General features: G+C 50.0%; 1 protein-coding gene across 2 annotated transcripts in view; it reads left to right on the forward strand.

The window, feature by feature from the left end:
* prkg1b (protein kinase cGMP-dependent 1b) overlaps nucleotides 1-18419 on the forward strand; it is a 1090349-nt gene that overhangs the window by 1059463 nt on the left and 12467 nt on the right. The window lies entirely within an intron of this gene.

Consider the following 18419-nt stretch of genomic DNA (forward strand, 5'->3'; position numbering starts at 1 on the left):
ATTGCTATTCTGCATGAGCAGTTATTGAACACAGTGCCAGACTCGGTATTATTGGTTTCCTTCTTTGTTAAGCAGCAATTAACAAAGTTCAATTAAAATGGTTCGGTCTTCACTTAACGTGCACATCGGGTTATTGATGCTCGTTAAATGCTGGCATCCAGACCGTGGAGGGAGCTGGTGGAGGTCCAACACCAAGCAAGAGATATTGGGGCCGATTTTCATCTCGCATAAGCGAGGCAGTAGCGGGGGAAAAAATTGGATTAAAAAAATTTGTTGCTGGAGATTCGCTGTTCCGATTTTTGGGTGGACATAAGAACATAAGTAATAAGAGCAGGAGTAGGCCATGCGACCCCTCAAGCCTGCTCCGCCACTCAAAAAGATCATGGCTGATCTTCTACCTCAACTCCACTTTCCTGCCCAATCTCCATATCCCTTGATTCCCCTAGAGTCCAAAAATCTATCTCAGCCTTGAATATACTCAAAAACTCAGCATCCACAGCCCTCTGGGGCAGAGAATTCCAAAGATTCACAAATCTCTGAGTGAAGAAATTCCTCCTCATCTCAGTCTTAAATGGCCTACCCCTTATCTTGAGACTATGCCCCCTAGTTCCAGACACTCCAGCCAGAGGAAACAACCTCTCAGCATCTACCCTGTCAATCCCCTTCAGAATCTTGTATGTTTCGATGAGATCACCTCTCATTCTTCTAAACTCCAGAGAGTATAGGCCCATTCTACACAATCTCTCATCATAGGTCAGCCCTCTCATCCCAGGAATCAATCTAGTGAACCTTCGTTGCACTGCCTCCAAGGCAAGCATATCCTTCCTTAGATAAGGAGACGTCGATTTAGGCATCGCGGCCTCCCACCCACGGGAGCTGCCTGTGCTGACCGTGCCAGATAATGCAAGATTAGCTCAGTACTATAACTTATTAGCATTCCTGGCACATCTCTCGTGACTTGCCAGGAGTACCAAGGCAACAATATGAAGTACCAGCAGCCAGTGAAGGACTTCCCACTGCCTGTTGTGTGCCAGGCACTTTCACAGGGTGCACCAGGCATTGCACGGCATAGGGAGGTGCCACAGCACTGGGGGCACTGATGACAGGGGTGCCCTGGTGAGCAAAGGGCAGAGGTGCTCACTTTTTTTAATTTAAAGGCAGCCTGCCCTTCAGGACCTATACCAAAAGGGCACCGTGTTGACTGGAGCACCGCTCATGCACACCAGCTGCATTATGGGGTAGGTGCTTAATTTAAATGAACACTGGGGACCTAGTGCACAACTTGTGCATGGGCTACCAATCCCCTTTTGCACTCGCCGCCCACATTGGGGCACATGGTAGGCCTTGGGCATCTGCATCCACTGTTAATTTGTCAGCCACTTTAAGAAAAATCTAGTGTTTTATATTCTTATTGTTTATCTGTTATTTAAAGTGATTAAAAATGAACATATCAACTGCATTTCCTGTCCATCGCACTTTGTGTCACACTTTCTGTCATCCTCAACTATAGGCAAATCTGTTGCTCATCAGAAAATTTCTTGCAGGTGATTGGCACATATGGCACATATGCAAATTTCTTAACTGTCAGAAAACACCAATCCCCAAGTCCTTCCCCGATGTCCCAGGTACTTCTCACATCAAAAACTGGCCAAATACATTATATATTCATCCACTTTATGCAATTAAAACAAATACAACATTTCTGAAAATATTCATCATCAGAAGGCAAAAGCTGTCTAATTACCACATTCACCGTTTCTTCCTGAACTGTTTTCTTTCTTTGACACAATACGAATTGTCACCGGACAAGCCATTTCATCACACAGAATAAATACGTTGGCCTAGAAATTCGCTGGCCATTAAGGCCCGTTTTGCGGGGGGGAAAAGGCAGCTGCTGGCGGTTCCCACGGTGGCCGCCATTTTCGCCTGGGCGGCAGCACTGCTGCTATCTACACTCGCTAGCAATATGAAGATTATGCAGATTGTGACATCAGAGTGTGCAACGCTCACCTGACACCCAATCTGCCATCTTGGAGTGCGCCGCTGAACTTACCGGCCTGTGTTAATTCTGAGCAAGTGTTGACAAGCAGGAAGGAGCCTCAAGCAGCGTTATTTAAAGGGATCATCAGCAACAACTTGCAGCTGACGTGTTTCTTCAGTTTGATTTGTTCTGTGGAACCTTCTGCAACTTTGGCAGCTTTCTAAACTTCATTCATGATCCTAAAGTGACAGACAAGGGGCAAGTGGAGAACACCTTCATTCTTATTTAAAGGCTTCAGCTCACAACAATATCTCACATTCATGGAGGCTCTACTGGCAGTTCCCTTCGCACGCGAGTATCTTAGGGAAAGGGAGCGGAGGCATCGAAGAAGAGAAGAAGATGCGCACAGGGAGAGGAGGAGGAGGGCCAGGAGGGCTCTCAACAAGAGCCCTTACCCTCCTAGGGTCTTCCGACAGCACTTCTCTCATATCCACTTAAGCGAGGAGCAGTGTATTAGGAGGCTCCGCTTCAGCAAGGAGGTGGTCACAGAACTCTGCCACCACCTGCAACCAGATTTCAAGCCTCAGATCGGGGTGAACATGGCTCTCCCAGTGGCCGTCAAGGTCACCGTGGCCCTCGATTTCTTCACCAGCAGACCCTTCCAGTCTGCAGCAGGAGACATAGATAACATCCCCCAGTTTGCCATCCATTGCTGCATTCGGGAGGTTACCGAGACACTCTACACCAGGAGAAGGGACTACATTTTCATCTCTCTGAGCAGAGAGAAGCAGGAGGATCGCACATGTGGCTTTACCAGGATAATGGGTTTCCCTGTGATGCAGGATACCATCTCTCTGTCACAGAATATCACTGCGCCCTCCTAGGCACAAGGCTGAAATGGTAGCCACCACAAAACAAAACTTCCAAACAAAATTAATCAATTTATCACTTCAATTGACAAATACTATATCAACTAATCACCCTTGTGCAATCCCTTAGTGCCTGTCGTTCAGGTGCCCTTTCCTACTCTGGTGCTCCTACATAGTGCTTCCCCCAATGACTGCAGTATGGCTGGTGGAAGGCTGCTGAGTGTCAGTGCGGGAGACTTCAGATGGCCTTGCAGGACAACCTCGACCAGCTCTGGACCTAGAAGGTCCGCTGTAAACTGCACCACCTTGGCATGGGTGGCAGCAGTCTGGGATGGCTGGCTGACAGGCAGCAGCAAGAGCAATGGCGGAGTGGCAGTGGTGGGAATAAGAATGCTGTCATCCTGAGAGAGAACATCAGGTTCCTGCTCCACAGACCCACTGCCACTCCACCAGGGCGGCGCCTCAACATTCCTAGCAATCTGTTGGAGGCCAGATTACTGGGCTACTGCAACACCCTGCAAGCTCAGTTCGACACTGGTAAACCCAGCCATGTTGGCAGCAGTTTGAGCTTGGGTGGCAGTAAGCTGAGACTGCTGGAGAGCAGTCTGCGTTTCCACTGCAACACTAAGACGTTGGGTCGCTTCCGCGTGTGCTGCAATGGCAGCTGCGACATCGCCCATCACACGCAGCAGCATGTCTGGGTTAACACGATCTCTCCTGGAGCTGTCCATCATTTCCATCCTGGAAATCATGGGCTCCAAGCTCTGCGCAAAGCCCCTGCCAATATTGGAGTCGGACTTCTCTATGCTCCTTCACATTGCCAAGGGGCGCTCTGGCAGGCTTGCCATTGCACCTAGCAATTCAGTGTACATGCCCATCACCCTTCTTCTGAAGGCCGCCCCTTCAAGATCCTCATCTGAGTCATGTGCAACAGAGCTCACGTGTGAACTCACCCTCCGGGGAGCTGGCCCCCAAGCGACCCTTTCCCCCTGGCCTTGCTGCAGCCCACTTGTGCCCAGTGCCTCTCCCTGTGCAGATCCCGCATCTACACTACCCTCTAAATTCAGTGCAGTGCCAGTTTCTGAGCTAGTGTCTGTGAGTGACCGATGCAGTGATGGTGGGCCGCCGTCTTCTTCTCCTCCACTCTCCTCCATCGCCTCGGGGACAGGCTCTCTGCGACTGGCAGTTCTTGGTTATCTGAAAGCAGAAAGGCACAAGTGTCGGGTTGGGTTAATGGAGTGGAGTGAGGGGAGACCAAGATACAGCATCAGCAGTTTGTAAGTGAGAAGAGATTATGAGATGAGAGGGAAGTGGGATGTGAGAAGAAGGATGAGGAATGAACATACAGTTGTTGTCCCCAAGGGCTTCAACTTTGCCCATTGCCGCGGCCTCAGTGACTTCCCATCCAATGATGTCGAGCACTCTCTACCCAGTTGGCTCAAGGCCTGTATCGCTGCTTGCCCCCTGCCTGTCTGCCGCTGCTCCCAGTGATTGTGCGCGACCTTAGCTTGCAAGAGAAAAGGAAGTGTGTCAGTGAGTGTGGTGCAATGTGTTTGGGTGATGTGCCTGCCATAGTTGAATAGCACAGTGAGTGCAAGGTGTGAGATGTGGGTGTGAGTGTTGTGGCAGTGGTAAGATTGTGAGAGTGAAGTGAAGCTGTAGTATCTTGAGGTGGCCATAGATGGAGACGGACACAGGTTAACTCCGTAACATGATTTAATCAACACTTGCACATAAAAGCTTCTGCCATGAGGCAGCAAAAACAAAGAGTACAACCAGTACAGACCAGACTTAACTCAGGAGACCAATTGCCACAGCACCACCTGGTGGATCAGGTTACTCATAACCTCCCAGGTTACTACACTCCTCCCCCCTTAAGATTGCCATATGCAATTCTTAAACAATAACCCTTACTAGGTACTACGTTTTAATTAACCAGTATGCTCTAACCATGGTTAACTCCTGACTAATTTAACAGGTTTGTATAAGTCTTTCTGGTTGCTTGTGAATCCTTTGTGAACGTCTTAATTCCACTTGTGGTGGATTCTCAGATTCACTCGCACTTGAGATTGGAGTAGTCTCTGATGTTGGTTTTACTCTGTCCCGCTGTGGCCTGGCAGTACCAGTGTCCACTGGCACCTTATAAGCCGTGCTGGGTCCTGGAACAGCCTCCTCTACTGCCCTTTGTTCCATCTGAGGCAGTTCCCCCTGCTGCCGGCTGAAAAGCTGATCCACTTGCCGACAAACCCCTCGACCATCCCCTAGTAACACAGAGTACGACACAGGTCCTGTAATCTCCTGGATTAGTCCTGGTATCCATTTAGGTCCATAGCCGAAGTTCCAGGTGTACACAGAGTCCCCTGTGGCGAAATGGCGAGCTTTAGTATGTTTGTCATGGTACGCTTTTTGGTTTGTTTGTTTTGTCTCAACCTTGCTTTTGAGATCTGGGTGTATCAGGTCTAACGTGCACCGCAACTTTCTACCCATCATCAACTCAGCTGGAGAAAGCCCCATGGTAGCTTGGGGTGTTATACGATAACTAAACAAGGTTCTATTGAGCTTGGTCTCCAGGGTGTCACCTGAGCTCTTCCTCATGAGCTCCTTAAAAGTCTGCACAGCTCACTTGGCTAACCCATTTGAGGCTGGGTGATATGGAGCCGAGGTGACATGTGTGATTCCATTCCTTACCATGAATTCTTTGCTCCCTTCACTAACAAAACACTGTGCATTGTCGGATACAATCATTTCTGGAATACCATGCGTGCTGAAGCTGTTCCTGAGACAATCCAGTGTGGCATCAGTCGTTGCAGAGCTCACTGGATAAACGTCGATCCACTTTGAGTGAGCGTCTACCAGCACCAGAAACATTTTGCCCATAAAAGGTCCCGCATAGTCTATGTGAATTCTCCTCCAGGGTTTGCTGGTCCACTCCCAGGGATGGAGTGGTGCCCCGGCAGGTGCTTTCCTCTGTTCCTGACATATAGTGCATGACTTTACCTTTGACTCAATTTCAGCATCCAAGTTAGGCCACCACAGGTAGCTCCTAGCCAGTCCTTTCATTCTAGCCATTCCTGGGTGCGATTGATGCAACTGTTCCATCAAAGTAGAGTGTCCCCGCTCTGGGACTATGATGCGTGCTCCCCATAGCACACATCCATCTTGGACACTGAGCTCGTGCTGTCTCTGTCTGTACGGCACGAACTCCGGTCCCTCACGGTGATCTGGCCAGCCTTTCAACACATACTCGCGGACCCTTGACAGAACGGGGTCCTTGGCTGTCCAGCCCTGGATTTGCACTGAAGTCATCAGGGGACTGATCTTCTGATCCAGCATCAGGGCGTGCTCCTCAGGGGAAGTACTGCGAGGAGATTTTGAGAGGGGCAGGCAGCTGAGAGCATCAGCGTTCCCGTTTTCCTTGCCGGCTCTGTACGTGATCACATATTCATAGGCTCTTAGTATTACTGCCCATCTCATTATTCTCTGTGATGCCATTTGAGGCACCGCTTTCATCTCATTCAGTAAGCTAATAAGAGGCTTGTGGTCAGTACTGATTACAAACTTCCTCCCATATATGTACTTATGGAATTTCTTTACTCCAAATATAATGGCTAACCCCTCTTTATCAAGCTGTGAATAGTTCTTTTCCGCAGCTGTGAGCGTGCGTGAAACAAACCCGATGGGCCTTTCCGCTCCATCTGGCATGCGGTGGGCCAACACTGCCCCCACTCCATAGGTTGATGCGTCACAGGACATTATCAGCTCCTTCTTCTCGTCGTAAGACACTAACACCCTGCTGGACTGAAGTAGCTCCTTTGACTGCTGAAACGCCTTCGCTTGCTCTGGCCCCCAACGCCATGGCTCCTCCTTTCTCAGCAGTTTGTGCAGGGGTGCCAGCAGCATCGATAAGTTTGGAAGAAACCGGTTATAATAATTCAGGAGCCCTAGATAGGCTTTCAGTTCAGTCACTGAGGTGGGTGCAGGTGCATCCTGCACTGCCCGCACTTTCCCTGGTAATGGATGGAGGCCTGTGGCATCCACCCGATGTCCCAGGAATGTAACTTCCTTCTCCATTAAACTACACTTACTCCGTTTCAGGCATAGCCCCGCCTCTTCCAGCCGCTGTAGCACTTTGTCCAGTGTTTTTACGTGATCCTGATCGTCACTTCCTGTTAGCAGTGATGTGCCTCAATAATCCCGAGACTCGATGTTAGCGAAACAAAACAAGGCTTTTATTAACTTAGAAGATAACACGCAGTGGAGAGAGGTATCTTCCCTGGAGGTCTGCAGTACTGGCTGTGAGGCCAGACTGAGCTGGCTTACATAGAGGCCAGGTATGGGCGGAGCCCTACACACAACACATTCCATACATTCCAATACACAATACAATGGTGAGGAGAAACCTGAAACCAACCACAGTCACAGGCAATACAATGGTAAGGGGGAACCTGAAACCAACCACAGTCACAGGCAGTGATGAATGGAATATTTCATCACATTCACCCCTTCTATAGATTTAGTCTGTTCGGGGGTTTGGTAGTCCTCTGCGACCGACGTGGCTGTTGTGGTGTCGCGGGTGTCGGCTGGGTGTCCCCGGTGGCCTCCTGGGTCTCTGCCGGGGGTGCCGCCAGGGTTGTTGAAGGGGTAGTTGGTGGGGGTGCCGTTGGTCGATGTTCTTCCGGGGGTGATGAAAGAGTAGTGGGTGGGTAAGAGTTGCTGTGGTCGTTGTTGCTGCTATTGCCGTGGTTGTTGTCGTTACCGGCTGGGGCGACGTCTTTTATTGACACGGTGTCCTCCCTTCCGTCGGCGTGCCGGACATACGCATATTGGGGGTTGGCGTGGAGTAGGTGCACTGGCTCCACGAGAGGGTCCGTCTTATGGCCCCTCACATGCCTTCGCACGAATACCGGACCCGGGGTGGAGAGCCATGACGGCATGGATACGCCTGAGGTGGATTTCCGGGGGAAGCTAAACATTCGTTCATGAGGCGTGGCATTAGTGGCAGTAGACAATAGCGACCGTATCGAATGGAGCACATCTGAGAGGACTTCCTGCCAGCGGGAGATAGGGAGGCCCTTGGTCCTTAGAGCTAGAGTGACTGCTTTCCATACTGTCCCGTTCTCTCGCTCCACTTGACCGTTACCCCGGGGGTTGTAGCTGGTGGTACAGCTCGTGGCGATACCCCTGGACAGCATGTACTGGCGTAGCTCTTCACTCATGAAGGACGCCCCCCTATCCGTGTGGATGTAGCTCGGCATACCGAACAGGCAGAACAGGCTGTTGAGGCATTTAATGACCGTGGCGCTGGTCATGTCTGGGCAGGGGAAGGCGAATGGGAACCGGGAGTATTCGTCCACAATGTTCAGGAAGTAAACATTGCGGTCGACGGACGGGAGGGGGCCCTTGAAATCTAAGCTGAGCCGCTCAAAGGGCCGTGTAGCTTTGATTAAGTGGGCTCTATCAGGGTGGTAGAACCGAGGCTTGCACTCAGCGCAAGTGCGGCAGTTCCTGGTCAGAGACCGAACTTCCTCAATCGAGTAGGGTAAGTTGCGGGACTTTATGAAGTGGAACAGCCGCGTGACCCCTGGGTGGCAGAGGTCGTTGTGGAGGGTCTGTAGCCGATCCCCGGTGGCGCTGGCACACATCCCTCGTGAGAGGGCATCTGGGGATTCGTTAAGGGCCCCTGGCCGGTAAATGATGACATACTCGAAGGTGGAGAGCTCGATCCGCCACCTAAGAATCTTATCATTTTTGATCTTCCCCCTCTGTTTATTATTGAACATAAACGCTACCGACCACTGGTCGGTAAGTAGGGTGAAGCGTTTGCCGGCTAGGTAGTGGCGCCAGTGGCGCACTGCCTCCACGATGGCTTGGGCCTCCTTTTCCACGGAGGAGTGTCTGATCTCAGGCCCTTGGAGGGTCCTCGAGAAGAAAGCTACGGGCCGCCCCGCCTGTTGAGGGTGGCCGCCAAGGCAAAGTCAGACGCATCACTTTCCACTTGAAATGGAGTGTTCTCGTCCACTGCCTGTAGCGTGGCCCGCTCAATATCCTGCTTAATGCTTTTGAAGGCGGCGTGGGCCTCAGCAGAGAGCGGAAAAGAGGATGCTTTCAAGAGGGGGCGGGCTTTGTCGGAGTAGTTGGGGACCCATTGGGAATAATAAGAAAATAACCCCAGGCACCTTTTCAGGGCTTTGGGAGTGTTGGGCAGGGGCAGCTCCCGTAGGGGGCGCAATCGGTCGGGGTCTGGTCCGATTTCCCCATTCTCCACCACGCTGCCTAGTATGCAGAGGCACGTGGTGTTGAAAATGCACTTGTCCTCGTTGTAGGTGAGGTTGAGTTTTTGTGCGGTTTTCAGGAACCTCTCGAGGTTCGAGTCGTGATCCTGCTGGTTGTGACCGCAGATGGTGACGTTGTCGAGGTAGGGGAAGGTTGCCTGCAAGTGGTGGTCATCGACCATGCGATCCATCTCCCTCTGGAAGACCGAGACCCCATTCGTCACCCCAAAGGGGACTCTGAGGAATTGGTAGAGGCGTCCGTTCGCCTCGAAGGCGGTGTACGGGCGGTCCTCTGGTCTGATAGGGAGCTGGTGGTACGCTGACTTGAGGTCGATGGTGGAGAACACCCGGTATTGGGCGATTTGGTTCACCATTTCTGATATGCGGGGTAGCGGGTAGGCATCTAGTTGGGTGTACCTATTGATCGTTTGGCTATAGTCGATCACCATCCATTTCTTCTCGCTACCCCTTACCACCACCACTTGGGCGCACCACGGGCTATTGCTGCATTCAATAATGCGCTCTTTCAGGAGCCTGTCTACCTCGGTTGCAATAAACCGCCTGTCCTCCCAGCTGTACCTCCTGCTTTTGGTCGCTATTGGCCGGCAGTTAGGGGTAAGGTTCGCGAATAGCGAAGGCGGCTTTACCTTCAGGGTAGCCAGGCCGCACACTGTGAGGGGAGGCTGGGACCCACCGTACTTGAGCGTGATGCTTTGGTGGTTGCACTGGAAATCCAGGCCCAAGATCACGCTCGCGCATAGATTCTTCATGATTAATACTTTAAAATTATCGTATACAGTCCCGTTAACGGACAATTGTACCGTGCAGTAACCCAGAATGGTCGATGTCTGGGTTTTATCAGCCATAGAGATGGTACCCCGAGTAGGGACCACCTTTAGGGAGAGTTGTCGTGCCAGTTCCGGGTGGATAAAACTCTCCATGCTTCCACTGTCAATTAAACATTTAACCCCGCACCCGTTTACCTCGATGTCCACCATTGATTTGGATAGCGGGTGGGGCCTGGTCTGGTCCACTGTGACCGATGCCACTGTAGGGCCCTGATCGAGACAAGATGGCGTCCGCGCTGTCTGCTCACAAGATGGCGGACCCCACGAGGTCGGGCAAGATGGCGTCCAAGATGGCCGCTCCCACGGCGCACACGCGGCGGTGGCGGGTTTTGGTTTTCCAGCGGGGTTCCCTCTGCACACCTTCCCAAAGTGCCCCTTCTTACCGCACTTAAAGCAGGTGCTGCCTTTCGCCGGGCACAGGTTTCTGGTGTGCTTTGGCTGCCCGCAGAAGTAGCAGTTGGGTCCCCGACGCGTCGCGGCTGTCGTAGGGCTTCTGGGGGGAGAGCGGGGCCCCGACGGTGTCGGGCTGCCGGGCGGGGAAGATGCCTTCCAAGATGGCGGCGCCCTTGGTGCAGACGTGGCGGCGTGGACGGCGCGGGCTGAAGAGTAGGCGTCCGAGTTTCTCTGGGCCACATCCAGGGATCGCGCGGTGTCCGCAGCCTGTTTCAGGTCCAATCCCGTTTTTTCCAGCAGTCTTTGCCGGATGTAAGTGGAGCTGAGGCCTGTGATAAAGGCATCGCGAACAAGCTCGTCGGTGTACACTGCGGCTTTTACATCTCGGCACTTGCAGTCTTTGCCAAGCATTTTCAGGGTGCCTAGGAACTCCTCCACCGATTCCCCAGGTCGCTGTGCGCGAGTGGCGAGCAGATGCCTAGCATACACCTCATTCGTAGGCTGCTGGTAATGCGCCTTTAAGATGTCGCAGGCGGCCAGGTACGTGTCGGTGTCTTGGATGAGGGGGTAAACCCGGTGGCTTACCCAATTCCGCAGAATTCCGAGTTTCATACTCGCAGCGTCCGTAGCGTCTTTGACGGCTGCGGAATTGTCCAGGAAGAATTCCATACACATAAACCAGTGTCCGAAGCGTGCTGATACGTCCGGAGCATGCTGATCCAAATCCAAACGTTCGGGTTTCAGGAGTTGATCCATTGTGTTGAAAAATAAGTTAATAAAATTGATGTGCCTCAATAATCCCGAGACTCGATGTTAGCGAAACAAAACAAGGCTTTTATTAACTTAGAAGATAACACGCAGTGGAGAGAGGTATCTTCCCTGGAGGTCTGCAGTACTGGCTGTGAGGCCAGACTGAGCTGGCTTACATAGAGGCCAGGTATGGGCGGAGCCCTACACACAACACATTCCATACATTCCAATACACAATACAATGGTGAGGAGAAACCTGAAACCAACCACAGTCACAGGCAATACAATGGTAAGGGGGAACCTGAAACCAACCACAGTCACAGGCAGTGATGAATGGAATATTTCATCACAAGCAGAATATCATCTAAGTACACGGCCACCTTTGGAATGCCCTGCAGAATGCCCTCCATAGTCCGTTGGAATATTGCTGGGCTAGAACTGACACCAAATGGTAACCTGGCATACGTGAACAGCCCCTTGTGCGTGTTCACCGTGACAAACTTTTTTGATTCTTCATCTGGCAATATCTGCTGATACGCATGACTCATGTCCAGTTTGCTGAATCTTTCTCCCCCAGCGAGCGATGTTAACATGTCCTCCATTCTCGGAATGGGGTACTGTTCCAGTGATGATACTCTGTTCACTGTTAACTTATAGTCACCACACACCCTTACGTTACCGTCGGGCTTCAATACTGGGACTATTGGTGCCGCCCAGTCTGAAAATTTCACTGGTTCTATTACTTTGTCCTTTAGCAGGCAATCTAGTTCCGCCTCAACCTTGGTTTTCATTGCAAAAGGTACCGACCTTGGTTTAAAGAAATGAGGCGTGGCATCACTGGCTACATGAATCTTGGCTGTGGCTCCCCTTAAGGTGCCCAGTTCGTCCTTGAACACTAACTCATGCTTCATCAGCACTTCTTGCAGTGCCTCTGTACTGTCCTCCATTTTATTCATTGCCTGCCAGTCCACACTCAACTCACTGATCCACCCTCGCCCTAACAGGTTTGGCCCTGACCCTGCTACCACTACCACCGTAAGCTCTTTGGTGACTCCTTTGTGTTCCACTTGTACTTCGGCTGCCCCTAAAATGTCCACCTTCTGTCCTGTGTAGGTTTTGAGACTAATGGGGCATGTACCTAGCTCTGGTACTTTTGCTTCTCCCCATAGCTTGGCGTACTCAGTCTGCGACATTATGGTTACACTACATCCGGTGTCAATCTCAAACTTTACTTGACCTCCGTTCACTATCAAATACTGAGTGAGAGGGGGTACGTTGGGCCTTGAAGTGTCTATACTGTATATAGTGAAAACCGACTCACTAGACTCTTCCTCCTCTTGTATGTAATTTGCCCGCTTTGTGTACTTCTCCCTCCCCCCTTTAGCACTGCTTCTCTCACTCACTGCCCTTTTACAGACTTTCTTTAAGTGCCCTATTTTTCCACAATTGTGGCACTTTGCCTTTGCAAACCTGCAGTCCTTTGCATAATGGCTCGTCCCGCCACATCGGTAGCAATCCCCAACCCCGACTGGTGGACTTTTTGCGCCAGCTTCCATCTTGAAAACAGCTCCTCCCACTGGTTTATTCCATTTCTCCTTGCTCATACTGTTTAAGTCCTTAATGTCCTTGTTAGCCGTCTCCATGGCTTGTGCTTTTTTAAGTGCCGTCTCAAACGTTAATCCTTCTTCTGACAGCAACCTTTGCTGTATACTGTCATCGTTAACTCCGCATACTAGTCTGTCCCTTAACATGACTGAGCGTATTTCCAAAATTACAGTCCTGTGCAAGCTTCCGAAGCTCCTCCACATACTCAGTAACGCTTTCTTCCGGCCTCCTAATTCTCGAATTGAATTTCCATCTCTGTACTATTTCACTAGGTTTCGGATTGAAATGATTCTTTAGTAGACTCACCAACTCGTCAAAAGATTTTTCTCCTGGCCACTCTGGGCTCAGCAGATTCCTCATCCGTGTATAGGTTTGCGCTCCCACACAACTCAGTAAAATGGCCCTTTTCTTTTCAGCACTGTCCACCTCGTTTGCCATAAAGAAATGGCTCAGTATTTCACAATACTCCTCCCACGACTGCGACTTGCTGTCAAAAGGTGCCACGGAGCCTACCGTTCCTGCCATCCTTGGAGTCCGGTCACTTCAGCCAAAAAATCAAACTCCGTTTCGACTCCCGTGGCCCAGCCTCGTGCTTTTCCAACTAGTTTGCTAACCAACCCGAGCACCTCTTCCGAATACTCCATATGTGGTGTATGTAACCTGTTCCACCTTAAGAGAACTTAAGCCTGGTCCACCTTAAGAAAGGTACTACTTTCTTTGGCTGCTTTATACGTAATACCGGTGGTGACCACACCGGTATATAAGCACAGTGTAATAATATTGTATTCAGTATAGTCCGACCTCCAACCAGTAAAGACCTGTTGAATTTACTCTTGTGGTCTGTGTAGTAATTCTCACTATAACACACAGACTTAACAGTGGCGACGAGTCCGATTCTTACCCTGCTGCAGTAATTTCCACGGCGACTTCATCCACAGACAGGACGTCGAAGAGAGGTTTCCACCCTCATCACCTACGGGAAGACACGTTGAGCGGCAGGCATCGAGCAACCGGAGTGCAGAAGACATTCTGACCTCGAAGCCTCCATCAGCGACTGTCAGCTTCTTCTACTACCTCGTGGTGGGTAAGCCGGGCAGCGACGCGACAGAAAGTCAACCGCGTTGGCTGTACAGACGGGGCTGGGAAGACAGAGGAATAAGGGCGGTGAGGTCGATCGCGACCAGAGATAAGGGCCGGGCCGCTTTCGAGCGAGAGGCGCAGCGCGAGACATCGATCGCGACCGGACATAAGGGCCGCATTCGGGCTAAAGGCGCAGCGTCTGGGGAAACTGAAGGCGGGAGAGCCGCGGTGAAGCAGAGACAGCGTCGGGGGGCGGGTGAAGACCGCCAAGCGCGGGAAAACCGCCATTTTGTGGGCGGAGGATGACGGCAAGAGCGGGAAGCCGCCATCTTAGATAACATTAAAAATCCGATAAATTGCTACGATGCCTAAACATGGGAACATTAATGCCTTCGACAGTGATATAGAAGACTGGGCTATGTATGTAGAATGCATACAAAACTATTGTAAGGCAAATAAAATTCCTGAGACAGATAAAGCACTAACATTACTAAACTTAATGGGTGCGAAGACATACGGGCAATTGAAACACCTGTTATCACCAGATGAACCGGCGGATAAGACGTTCGAACAGATTGTTACTGTCCTAAAAAATCATCTTAGCCCCACGCCGCTGATGCTAGCAGAACGATTTAAATTTTACGATAGAAGACAGCTGCAAAATGAAAGCAATGCTGAATATTTGATGGAATTACGTAAGCTAGCAAAATATTGTCAGTTTGGAACGGGACTGACAGAGGCACTTCGAGATAGATTTGTGTGTGGTTTATTTAAACAGGATACACAAAGGTGACTGCTCGAGGAGAATGAGCTGTCTCTCGAGAAGGCGGTCACTATGGCAGCAGCACACGAGGCCGCAGCGAGAGGCACGGCAGTAATGCAGCTACGGCCACCGGAACTCGGTACAAACAAATTGGGTTTGAGTTCTGTCAAATGTTATCGTTGTGGAAAGACAACGCACGATCAGAACCAGTGTTGGTTTAAAAACCAAGAATGCAGAACGTGTGGCAGGCTTGGCCACATAGCTAAAGTATGCCGGTCAAGAAAGAAGACCAGCAATAAAAAGTCACCGCAAGGAAAATATGCAAAGGTACACAAGGTGACAAAGAACAGTTTGACTGAACAGAAGTCAGATTCAGACGCTAGCAGTAATGAACTGGATAGCTTAAGAATACACAACGTTGGTAAGGATACAGACCTCCAGACAATTTGGGTCACTCTTAAGATAGCAGGAGTCCAAGTAAAAATGGAATTGGACACTGGATCGGCATTGACGGTCATGAATAAGAAAGATTACAGAAGGTTATTCCAACATATTCCCTTGCAGGATACGGAGATTATATTGAAAACGTACACGGGGCAAAGAGTGTACCCCATCGGAAAAATAGAGGTAGAAGTGGTCCACAAGGGCGAAGGAAGCCAAGTAATGGACTTATATGTGCTACCTGAAGGAGGTCCACCACTACTAGGATGGGAGTGGATTAGGAAAATGAATATGGACTGGCACTCCTTGAAAGCACTAACGGTAGATTCCGGGGAAACAGCTGTCAAACCTAAACGATTGTCCAGAATATTGGATGAGGCTAAAGAGGTGTTCCAGCCGGGACTGGGAACACTGAGAGGAATTACGGCAAACATCAAGATTGATGAACATGCACAACCAAAATTTTTTAAAGCCAGACCGGTACCCTATGCAATACGACCTGCGGTTGAAGCGGAGCTGGAAGCACTAGAACGTTCAGCGGTACTGTCTAAAGTAGATTGGAGTGAGTGGGCTACACCCATTGTTCCCGTTATGAAACGTCCTGCGAATAATAAGCCAGGAGATCCAGGGAAGGTTCGCATCTGTGGAGATTTCAAGATCACCGTTAATCCGGTGCTTCACACGGTGCAGTATCCGCTTCCACGGATTGAGGATATTTTCGCTTCACTGTCTGGCGGGAAACACTTCACCAAGATAGACCTGGCGCAGGCGTACTTGCAGATGGAGGTTGAAGAAGAGTCATGCCAATACCTCACGATCAACACGCATCGAGGGTTGTACCGGTACAATAGGCTGGTTTTTGGTGTGGCATCGGCTCCAGCAATTTGGCAGAGGGCCATGGAGCAGGTATTACAGGGAATTCCAGGCACACAATGTTACCTGGACGACATTCTGATCACAGGTGATGGTGATGAACAGCATCTCGCTAACTTGGAACTGGTGCTCAACAGACTGAAAGAGTATGGACTTAGAGTAAATCGGCAGAAATGTGAGTTCTTCCAGAAGCGGATCTCGTACTGTGGTCATGTCATTGACCGGGAGGGGCTTCATAAGTCTCCTGACAAGATAGCGGCAGTTGTAAAGGCTCCCGCTCCGGAGAATGTCTCTCAGTTGAGGTTGTTTCTAGGATTAATTAACTACTACCATAAATTTCTGCCAAATCTATCCACGGTGCTGCATCCGTTGAACGCTCTTTTACAGAAAGGGGTACCATGGGACTGGGGCGAAAACTGTAAGAAGGCATTTCGCAAAAGCAAAGAATTGATCACCTCAGAGGAAGTGTTGGCTCACTTCAACCCGACACTGCCTATTCGGTTGGCTTGTGATGCTTCTCCATATGGTATTGGGGCAGTACTCTCACATAAATTGCCAAATGGCACGGAAAGGCCAGTCGCGTTTGCATCCAGATCATTGACCTCCGCTGAGCGCAACTATGCGCAGATCGATAGGGAGGCCCTTAGCCTTGTATGGGGAGTGAAGAAGTTTAATCATTACCTACAGGGCCAAAAATTCACACTTCTGATGGACCATCAACCGTTGGTGTCCATTTTTAACCCTAAGAAGGGTGTTTCGGTGATGACAGCACAGCGTCTCCAGAGATGGTCTCTTTTCTTAGGGGCACATCAATATCAGATAGAATTCAAAGGTACGAAACAGCATGGCAATGCTGATGGCCTGTCGCGCCTGCCACTACCTGAAGATGAAGACACGATGGAAGTTGACCCTGTTGAGTTATTTCATTCGACCATTATCGAGTGTTTACCTGTCACCAACGCAAGTATTGAAAGAGAAACCAGGAACGACCCGACACTGTCCAGAGTCTACGAGGTGACAGTGAAAGGATGGCCAACACGGGGTGATCCTCTGTTACCGGCATTCTCGGCAAGGCGAGACCAGCTGTCCGTCTGCCATGGTACTTTGATGTACGGGACAAGAGTGATTATTCCTCCCAAGTTAAGGGAAAGAGTTTTAAAAGAACTACATGAAGGTCATCTGGGGGGAGTTAAAATGAAAAGTCTTGCTAGGGCTTGTTGGCCGGGTATTGACCAACAGATTGAGGAGTTAACGAAAAGCTGCGCTGGGTGTCAAAAAGTGCAAAATGCACCTCCGATAGCAACGCTACACCCATGGGAATGGCCTTCAGCCCCATGGCAACGCGTACACATTGACTTTGCTGGTCCATTCATGGACTCCATGTTCCTAATCGCGGTGGACGCACATTCCAAATGGCCAGAAGTCATCAAGATGAATACCACTACTTCAGAAAAGACAATTGCGGTGTTAAGAACAATATTCGCAAGGAACGGATTGCCAGAACAGATCTGTTCGGACAACGGACCACAGTTTGTATCGGAAGAATTCCAACAATTCTTAAAGAAGAATGGAGTTAAACATTATACCTCTGCCCCATATCATCCGGCGACAAACGGGCTGGCTGAAAGATTTGTCCAGACATTCAAAAAGGCTATTAAGGCCATGAATGATGATCAGATTCCGCTGCAACACAAGGTCGATAAGTTCCTGATGTCATATAGAAACGCCGATCATGCCGTGACTAACCAAAGCCTTGCTATGATGTTTTATAACAGGAGGTTGCGGTCCAAGTTGGACTTGTTAAAACCAAATGTGCGGAGGGAAGTGGAAAACAAACAGTTTCGGCATATTAACAGCAAGACCACTCGAACTTTCGACGTAGGACAACCAGTGATGGCAAGGGGCTATGGAAACGACAAATGGCAGTCCGGAACAATCCGGGCCAGACAAGGACCTCTGATGTACACCGTAGATATTGGTCATAATGTGATAAGGCGTCATGCGGATCAACTGGTAGAGTCGAGAGCAAGGGTCGAACCCATGGTTGTGACAGAGACAGCTGTGGAAGACGTTCATGAACCTGAAGCATCTACCTCGGCCGAGAATGTATTTGATGATGATGACACCCAATACATTGGCAACCAACTAGAGGAGGCACCTCAACAACAAGAATCAGAGACCACTGAAAGGCGTTATCCAAGCCGAATCAGAAAGCCTCCTGAGAGACTGAACCTTTGAACTGTTATACCTGAAGTTATATATGTATATATGTTATGCTTATTTGGGGATATGACTGTTAAGCTAAAAAGGGAGGATTGTGGTGTATGTAACCTGTTCCACCTTAAGAGAACTTAAGCCTGGTCCACCTTAAGAAAGGTACTACTTTCTTTGGCTGCTGTATACGTAATACCGGTGGTGACCACACCGGTATATAAGCACAGTGTAATAATATTGTATTCAGTATAGTCCGACCTCCAACCAGTAAAGACCTGTTGAATTTACTCTTGTGGTCTGTGTAGTAATTCTCACTATAACACACAGACT

This window comes from Somniosus microcephalus, chromosome 8 (assembly GCF_052327205.1).
Source record: "Somniosus microcephalus isolate GS21.2 chromosome 8, FLI_Smic_1.0, whole genome shotgun sequence".
Classification (NCBI taxonomy): Eukaryota; Metazoa; Chordata; class Chondrichthyes; order Squaliformes; family Somniosidae; genus Somniosus; species Somniosus microcephalus.